This window comes from Elephantulus edwardii, unplaced genomic scaffold, assembly GCF_000299155.1.
Source record: "Elephantulus edwardii isolate Elephantulus edwardi_28Jun2011 unplaced genomic scaffold, EleEdw1.0 scaffold00020, whole genome shotgun sequence".
Classification (NCBI taxonomy): Eukaryota; Metazoa; Chordata; class Mammalia; order Macroscelidea; family Macroscelididae; genus Elephantulus; species Elephantulus edwardii.
Genome location: NW_006399770.1, coordinates 7,701,168 through 7,710,916, shown reverse-complemented (window position 1 = coordinate 7,710,916; position 9,749 = coordinate 7,701,168). Strand labels below are relative to the sequence as shown.

At 38.9% G+C, this 9,749-nt stretch overlaps 1 pseudogene; it reads right to left on the bottom strand.

The window, feature by feature from the left end:
• Positions 1-202: 202 nt before the first annotated feature.
• Positions 203-9,749, bottom strand: part of LOC102868308 — a 19,546-nt pseudogene continuing 9,999 nt past the window's right edge.

Genomic DNA, 9,749 nt, shown 5'->3' with positions numbered 1-9,749 from the left:
GTGGCCCGATGTGAGAGGTCCAGCTTATCAATGGCTGAGCACTCTGCAAAGTCTTAGCAATATTTACTGAATCTAGAGGGACACTGGTGATGTGGATATTGTTACAGATGAGACAGAAGAAGGACATTTTCTGCAGAGCATACTGCTGTTTCTAAGTGAAGGCTTGGAGGAGGTGAGTTTCTTCCACCAGAACCTGTCTCCATCACATATGTGCCAACTGCTTCCCCACAAGGCCAGCCAGGATCTCCCCTGCCAAGCCTCTTGCTACCTTGGGCTCTACAATGGCCACTCTCCAGATGTTGATATTGTTAGGGGTGTGAGAAGGTGTCCCATAGTGATCCTTGAACTTCTCAACCAACACCTTGTTCTTCACCACAGTCTCTACTTCCACTACTGTCTTGGGCGGGGAGAGGTCACAGAAGCCTCTCTATGAATTTTACCCAAGCTACCCATGGTCCTGGCCCCACTGGATGTTGATAGTGGCCAGGTCATAGCTGTGAATTTTGTGAGGTGGCTGGAGCAGCTTGTTTTGTCATTCTCTAGTCAGGATTTTATTCTGATTCACCAATTTGGACCTGTTGGGCAGCAGGCCTCATACTAGAGGGTTGATTCCAACATTCTTAACTATCCTCCAAGTGTTGAAGAAGAAGATATGCAGGAGGAGGTCAGGCTCTGGGCTCTAGGGATGGTAGTTCTCATCTAGGTGAGACACCCTGGAGGAGAATCTCTAAGTGGCCAACACAAAAAGTGAAGGTGAAGACATTGGAAATTTGTGTATCCATAGGAGTGGCATCCACTTCCTCAACAATACGCCTCTGGGAACTATGAACTTTGAGAAATGACTATTGTTATAGAAAGGCTTCAAGGCTTTGCTTCATAGGGTTGCTATGTGTAATGGTAGACTCAACAGCAATCAACAATACAACAACAGATTCATTGTAGTTTGTGTATGGAAGGATCTGTTTCAGCATCTAGCCACCCAGCACAGTGGGCAGGTAGTCCTTAAAGATGGCAATGTGCACAAAGGCTCCCAGGATTTTCTGGTCTTCCTGGTAGAGTATGTCTCTATCCCACTGTGGATTGAGTCTCTTCCCTAAGAAAGATGCAGAAGAAGTTTGCATTTTTCATGGTTGATATTCTTGATATCATCTCGTTGTTCTTCTTGAATTTTTTTCATTAGCATTAATGTGTCTTTGTCTGCTGATGCTCTTATTAGCTTAGATATGTTTATATGTGCTTGTCTATAATCTGCTTTTTGGGGTAAAATTATGTGTGTCAGATATCATACTAAAGCTGAGCTTGCAAATCAAGACAGACTACGAAGAAGGATCGGTAATCCACTTCTGAATAAACAGGTCTTCATAAAAACCTGTGAATAATAGAGTATGCTTAAACTATTAGCTATAGTATTGGAAGCTGAACCTTCATATTGCCACTAATAATTGCAATAGATTGTATAAAGTATGACTGTATAAAAATTTGACATTGTTAAAAATAAATGCAGCACATAAATTTTGACATCGGTGAGCTAAGATGAACTGGTATGGTCCATTTTTAATCAGACAATTACATGATCTACTATGCTTGGAACGAAAAAGTAAGGAAAAATGGGGTTGTATGTATAGCAAAAAAGGCCATTTCTAGAACTGCCCTGCAGTACAGTTGTCCTGTTGTCATTAAGTGCTGCTGAGTGAAGTATAGCGACCCTATGAATGACAGATCGGAAGCCTGTCCTATGCTATGCCATCCTCACACTTCCTGACACACTACAGCCCATTCCAGCAGTCACTGTGTCAGCCCACCTGGTTGAGGGTCTTTCTTTCCTTCCCTGACCCTCTGCCTTTTCAAGTATGATGTCTCTTTCCAAGGAACAGCCTCTCTTAACACATGCTTGAAGTATGCGAGAGAAAGCTTTATCATTTTTACCTCGAAGGGGCACTCTTTCTTCACTTTCTCCAAGACATATTTGTTGATTATTTTGGCAATCTTAGGGATGTTCACTACTCTTCTTCAATACCATCGCTCAAAGGAATCAATTCTTCTATAATCTTTATTCTTTACTCAGTTCTCAGATGAATAATTAGTAATTGGAAGGATCATGGCATGAATCAGATACACTTTAGTCTTCAAATTGACATCACTCTTCAATAAATTTTAGAGGTCTTTGACTGAATACTTGCCTAATGCAATGTGTCTTCTGACTGCTGATACCAAGGGTGTTGTTTCTGAGTCCAAGTAGGATGAAATTGTTGCCAGCTTCAATCTGTTCTCCATCTATTATGATGTTGCGTATAGGTCCAGTGGTAGGAATTTTTGTTTTATTTACATAAAGATGTAGTCCAAACTGAAGGCTATATTCTTTGATCTTTTGCAACAAGTTCTTCAAGTCCTTTTGACTTCCATGAGTAAATTTGTGTCATCTGCATAATTCACGCTATTGATGTGCCTTCCTCCTATCTTGATGCCACATTCTTCTTCATAGAGTCCAGTTTCTTATATAAAGTTCAAGGTGAAGTTAAAGAAAATGAAATCAAATCTACAAGAATTCAAATTTGACCTTGTGACTAACCTTCCTGCATTTAAAACCATCTCAAGAAGAGCTTCGAAGCCTTGGACACTAATGAGCGAAGAATAAAACAAGAGTCTGGTAAAAAACACTGTTCCCTCTATATAAACTGCTGTTTGTGCCAATTCACTTGCAACTTATAGAGACCCTTTGCATAATAGCTCTGAAGTCTACCCTATCCTGAGCTAATCTCACTGTCTCTGGCACACCTGCCCCCATCACCCCAGTTACTGTGTTGGTCCATCTCATGCTCTTCCTCCCTTGTGCTGTCTCTCCATCTTTCCAAGCATGATATTCTTCTCGAAGGACTGGTCCCTTCAGTAACATGCCTAAAGTATGTGAGATGGAGTCTCAAAATTCTTGCCTCCAAGGAGATACTTGGTTTCCCCTTCTCCAGGACAGACCTATTTGTTCTCTTGGCAGTCCATGGTGTGTTCAATATTCTTTTCCAGCAACATAAATCAAATGCATTGATTCTTTTTCTGTAATTTTTAGTCACTGTCTAGCTCTGATGCATAGTGAAAAAAATTGCAAAGACCCAGGCCTGGGTCTAAGGCACCTTAGTTTCTAGATTGACATTGTTACTCTTTAGCAGTCTGGGGAGATCCCTAACAGCAGGTTTTCCTAATGAAATTCATCTTTTGATTTCCTGACTGCTGGTGCTGAGAGTGTTGATTATGGAACCAAGTAAGCTGAAATTAACAATTTCAGTCTCTTCTCCATCTATCATGGTGGTGCCAACTGGCTCAGTGGTGAGAATCTTAATTTCTTGATGTTGATCTTCCAATTCATATTGAAGACTACAGTCCTTGACCTTCTGCAGAAAAATCTTCATATCCTCCTCAGTTTTAGCAAGCAAGGTAGTATCAGCTGCATAACACACAGGTTATTGTTATTGATGAGTCTTCTCCAGTTCTGATGGCACATTCCTCCTCATAAAGCCCAGCCTCCTGAATGATCTGTTCTGAATATAGATTGAAAAAAATACAGAGACAAGACACATTCCTCATGTACCCTTTTCCTGGTTTTGAACAATGCTGGTTTCTTGCTCTGTTCTGACTGTCCAGTCCAAGAGTAGATTTCATATGAGCACAATCAAGTGGTCTGGGATTCCTAATTTTCTCAAGGTGAGTTACAGTTTTTTTGTAATCCACACAGTCAAATGCCATTGCACAGTCAGTGAAACAGACACTCCTGTGATATTCTTTGCTTTCAATCAAGATCCATCTGACATTAGGTACAGTGTCCCTAGTGCCAGTAACTCTTCCAAACCCAGCTTGTATTTCTGGTAGTTCTCTGTTGATGTACTGTTTCAATCAGTTTTGGATGACCTTCAGCATGATTTTGCTTGCATGTGATATTAGTGATATTGTTCAATAATTTCTACACTCTATAGATCACCTTATTTGTAATGAGAATAAATGTGGATCTCTTCCAGTCAGTTGGCCTGGTGGCTGTCCTCCAGATTTCTTGGCACAACCTGGTGAGCACATTCAGGGCTGCATTGAAAAGGAGTCCCAATGGTCCCTTTCTTCTAGAAAGTGAAGAGGATTGGAAACTCTTACTGTAGAAGATCAAAGACTACAGTCTTCAATATAAATTACTTCTCAACATTAAAAAAAACAAAACCCAAACAAATCATAAACAAAAAATCTCCACCATTGGATCAATAGACAACATCATGGTAAATGGAGAAACTGTTGAAGCTGTTAATGATTTCTGTTTACTTGGGTCTACAATGAACAATCATAGTTACAGAAGCCAAGAAATCACAAGACAAGTTGCCTTGAGAAAATATGCTGTCAAGGACCTCTATAAAATGCAGATGAGCCAGGATGTCAGTTTACAAGCTAAGATGTGTCAGAGAGTAGTTTTATTTGCTTCCCATGCATTTGAAAGTTAGGAAGTGGATAAGAATAACAAATAAGAATCAATGCCTTCACACTGTTGTGTTGGAGAACAGTGTCTCATGGAAAGAACAAACAAATCAATTTTGCAGGAAGGGCTACCGGCATGCTCCATAGAGGCAAGTATGATGAAATTTCACTTCACATACATTTGGCAATGGCACCAGTTCTTGGAAAAAGACATCATGCTGGCAAAGTTGGAAGAAGAATCAGAGAAAAACTCTCAACAAGATGGATTGACACAGTAATTGTAACAGCATAGCAGAGACCATGGAGATGGTGCATAATAGGGCGAGGTTCAAAAAGTCACTTTGAGTTCTAGTGAACTCAGTGGCACCTAACAACAAAAACAACAACTACAACAACATGGTGCAAACAGCTAACAAATTCACTTGTTAGATATCTCAGAAGAAAGCCTTGCAGTTTACTTCTAAAAATTAGCCTAAGGAAAACAATTCTACTCTGACTTATATGGGACCATCTGTATGAATTGATCTTTCTTTAAATTTCCTGACACAATCTAGTAATTATTACTGAGCTGTTTCCTCATTCACCCACTCTCAACATATCAAGACTTTCTCGCAATATCTGTCATATTTTTCAAGTGAGGAATTTTGGAAAAGCACACTTTTCTCTACCTCTTTACATTTCCATTGATGTCTTCATGTCTTGTCTATTCTGGGGTCCCTAGGCTCCTGTCCATCTGGCCTAACCTTTCATCAGCTTCTGTTAAAGCATCTGCCCTTTCCATCATACAACGCTGAATCTCCTAATCAAAAGGTATCTGTAAGTCCCTCGGTAAAAAGTAAAGACTTAAAATGGAACCATGCCTCTGGGCTTTGAACTACGACCTAACCCAGTTAGGCCACAGGCAACAAACAAATGAAATAAAACGTCCTACACGTCAAAGCCTCATCCCAATCTCTTCCTACTCAGAGCTTTAGCATGAGAGCAGGCTAAACAGAGCGTAGTATCTGTATGCAGTCATTCCTCTGCTCATTCTTCTTTTTATTCTACCTTAAACATTTCTTACATGCCTGGTGTATTCCTGGCCCTGAAGAATGGGATGAGGACAAAAAAATAAATGAGACATGGTCCTAGTTATTAGAGTAAATAGTGAGGTTCAGAAACTGCTAGGGTATCTTAGAGTAGAGAACAAGCCCACCTAAAAAGAATTGCAAAGCCATCTATGAAGATGAGAAATTCCATTAGGATTTGAAAAAGAGCTAACTAGAGTCTTCAAAACCCAGAGGATTCACCAAATTACAATCTCTTTGAAGTTAGTCTTGCCTACATTTAAGACATACAATGGTCCATAATAGTCCCTCAGTGTATATTTCTGCCTGACAAGAAGTAGTTCTTTCTAGTAGGTACAGAAGCTTCTAACACTCACAAAATTTGTGACATTCTCCAAAGAACAAAAAATTCAGTGAAGTATGAACAAAGTCAGAAGAAGAGAGAGGAGACAATCTATAAATATTTGACCCATAGTGAGTAGGGCCACATGTGTCAAACCAATGATTTTATTCTAGAACCATTGAGGACTAAAGGAGTGTTATGAAAAGCTATCCCCAGTACAGCATGAGAAAAGGTAACGCCAGGGCATAGTTTGACTACACTGATAATTTTGACTTTTTGGCTACAAGACCCTGTTAACACAGTGGTTAAGCATTCTCAGGTGTTAACCAAAAAGGGCAATGATTAAAATTCATTGTAGGAGAGTTTCATCATTCCAGTCTGCACTTGTAAAGATTAAAAGGTAGGAAACCCTATGAGGAAGTTCCTCTTTGTCCTGTATGATCACTATGAGTCAGAATAAGCTGAACAGCAAAAAAACAAAATAAAAAAAACACAAAACAACAAACAAACATTTGATTTAAGCGCCTACAATTTCCCACTTACCAAACCTTTCTACATGATGATATAGGTGCTACTTTGATCTGATTGTGTGAATAGACCAAGGTGAGACTTGAGGGAAAATAATTTTTTTGATTATGTGATGACTCTTTAACCAAGTTGGAGTTTTTCAAGAACATTGCTCACAAGCTAACCAGTTAGCTTGTCAGAATTTGATGCATACTGACAGAGAATGTATGAATGTATGACTCCTGGGTTTGAGACAAAGACATGCATTACAAAATTATCATGATATTTATATTTCTACTGACTTTATTTGCCATATGAAAAACTCAGGTAGGTTCATATTCTTTTGAGTTGGTATTGTAGATGAAAAAATATTATTTTGGGGGACCTACAATGTTTAGATAGAATGTAAGGAAACCTGTCTGACCTTAACCCTGGGGGGAAGATATTGTCTTTGCTACACTCACCAGTAAACACTCCTATTCCTCTTCATAGAATAGTGCTATCTTTTCCAAAATTGTAACCTTACAAGCATTCTTTAAAAGATGTTAATTTAAGATACTATTTCCCACTCATTGTGACCCTCTCTGTACAAAGGAATGAAATGCTACCCAATACTGCCATCCTCACAGTGGGCTGTTGAGCCCACTGTTGGAGCTACTTTGACAATCCTCCTCTAGAGACTAGGCTCTCCTGAGAACATTTCTAAAGTACATGGATTGAAGGCTCCACTATCCATGCTTTTAAGGAACAGTCAGACTGCATTTCTTCTAAGATGGATTTGCCTGTTCTGTAAATCCACAGGATAGTGAATGGTTTTTGCTAGGATCATAATCCAAAAGCTTCATTATATATTTATTATTCGTTGTCCGGCTTTCACATAGATCTAGGTGACTGATAATACCCTGGCCTGGATCAGGTTCACCATGGCCCTCTAGCTGACATCTTTGATTTTTAGCACTTTAAAGAGATATTTTACAATAGCATTTCTCAGTGTGATGCATCATTAACCTATGATTGCAACTTCCATGGAGATTGATTGTGAATCCAAGTGAAATGTTTTTCTTAATAATTTAAATACTTTTTTTTAGTCATAATGTTGCTTATTGGTAACAGTTGTGAGGAGGATTTTTGTTTTCTTGATGTTGAGGTATACTCTAGACTAAAAGCTATGTTGTTGTTGTTGTTTGATGCCGTCAAGTCTTAGACGACTCATAGCGACCCTATGAACAAATGGCCTGAGCACTGTTCGTACATAGAGTTTCCAGAGACAAGCCATTTCGGAAGTGGATGCCGCTCCTGCTTCCAGGCTTGATTTAGTCGGGAAGCTCCAGCCAACACTGTCCACCATGGGTGCCCATTACCACGATTGGCACATCACTGTCACAGGCTTCAGCATCACAGCAACCACGAGTTACCTCTGTACAGCAACACACAGACCAGTGCTATACCACCTAGAAGAATGTTTGACAGGAAGACAATTTGAACCACAGAGGGAAATCACCCACCTTCAGCTTGGTAGCATAGCTTCCTTTCCACCAGGCCAACGTAGCTCTCTCTTGATCATCGTCAATACTAAAAGCTATAGTCTTTCTTAAAAAAAAGTTACTTTATATTAGTTTGCTTACCAAGTTCTTATACATTGCATTTCACATGATCTTCATTCACATTGTGTTTCATATAATCATTCCCATTCATTATGTTATGTAAAAGTAATCATCATTGAACTATATCCACAATTACTCTGTGTTTCAGATCCCTGCCAGATCTTTCCCATTTATTTTACTCACCTCTCCCTCCACTCACCAAATTGTACAACCCTATAATTTCCACCTGTCTATCCTCACCCCTCTGCTCCCCTACTCCCTCCCTTGGGATCCTCATACGCGTTTTACTGGTTATCTTTCTCTTTCTACAATAATAGTCTCACACAATATTTGTCCTTATGAGACTGAATTAGTTTACTCAGCATAATGCTCTCCAGTTCCTAACAAGTTATGTAGTAATTTTCAAAATTGTTTCTCCTGAGAGCTGCATAGTATTCCATCATATGAATGTACCACAATTTTTGCAATCCCCTCGATTGTGGTTGGGCATTTGAGCTGTTTCCATATTCTTGTGATGGTGAATAATGTTGCTATGAACATTGGTGTACAAATCTCCACTGATGTCTAAATTCTAATTTTGAAAGCAGTGGAATAGCTGGGTCATATGGAATTTCTATTTTCAGCTTTTTTAGGAGATGCCAAACTGCCTTCCAGAATGGTTGCACCAATTTACAATCCCACCAACAGTGTATGAGAATTCCTGTTTCTTCATATTCTTTCCAATAATTATTGTTTGTATTTATCGCTTGCTCTGCTGCTAAATTTCCTACTCCTATTGAGGTGAGTTGGTATCTCTTTTTGGTTTTAATTTAATTATCCGTTATTACCAGTGTTTTTTTTTTTAGCATTTCTTCATGGTCATCTAAATGCCTTTCTCTGTGAAAAATTTTTCTACATCTTTTGCCCATTTTGTAATTGTTTTTTTCAGACTTTCTCTTGTGGAAGCCCTGTAGGATTGTGTAAACTTTTGTTACCAGACCCTTGTCTGAGATGATATTGCCAAATATTTTTTCCCAGTTAGTAGGTTTTCTTTACAACCCATTGGAAAAAAAAGTGTGATGAGCACCAGGATTTAATCTTTATAAGGTCTCATTTAAAAAAAAAAAAAGAAGGTCTCATCAATCATTTTTATCCTCTCTTAGTTGTGTATTTCTGACTGTATTTGTCAGTCTTTTTATACCAAGGGCTAGGCCTTCTAGGCTTGGCCCGACTTTGTCTCTTAGTTTTTTGACTGTAGGCTTTACTCCTGGGTCTCTGATGTATGTTGGGTTGATTTTTGTGTATAGTGAGAGTTGTGGATCCTGCTTCTACAGTTTTTCAACTGTTTATTGAAGAGGTTGTCATTTCCCCATTTGATAGATTTTGTTTCCTTGTTGAATATCAGTTGAACATAGATAGATGGGTTAATTTTTTGATTCTCGATTCTGTTTCATTGGTCTATGTGCCTGTCATTATACCAGTACTATGCTGTTTTGGTTATTATACCTGTGTAGCAGGTCTTGAGATCAGGGAGTGCTATGTCTCCCACTTCATTCTTATTTTTTCAGAAATGCTTTGCTGATTTGAAATCTCTTTTTCTCTCCAGAAACTTGCCAGTTGCCTTTTCTATCTCTTTGAAAAATGATTTTGGTATCTGTACTGGCAGTGCGTGAAATATGTAGATTGCTTTTGGTGGGATTGTAATTTTCATGATATTGAGTCTCCCTATCTATGAACAGGGAACATTTTTAAAATTTTTTTTTATTGGGAAAAACATATTGGGAGTACAAGGAGGTGAGGGTTGGGGGCAGAAGGGTGAGGATGGGC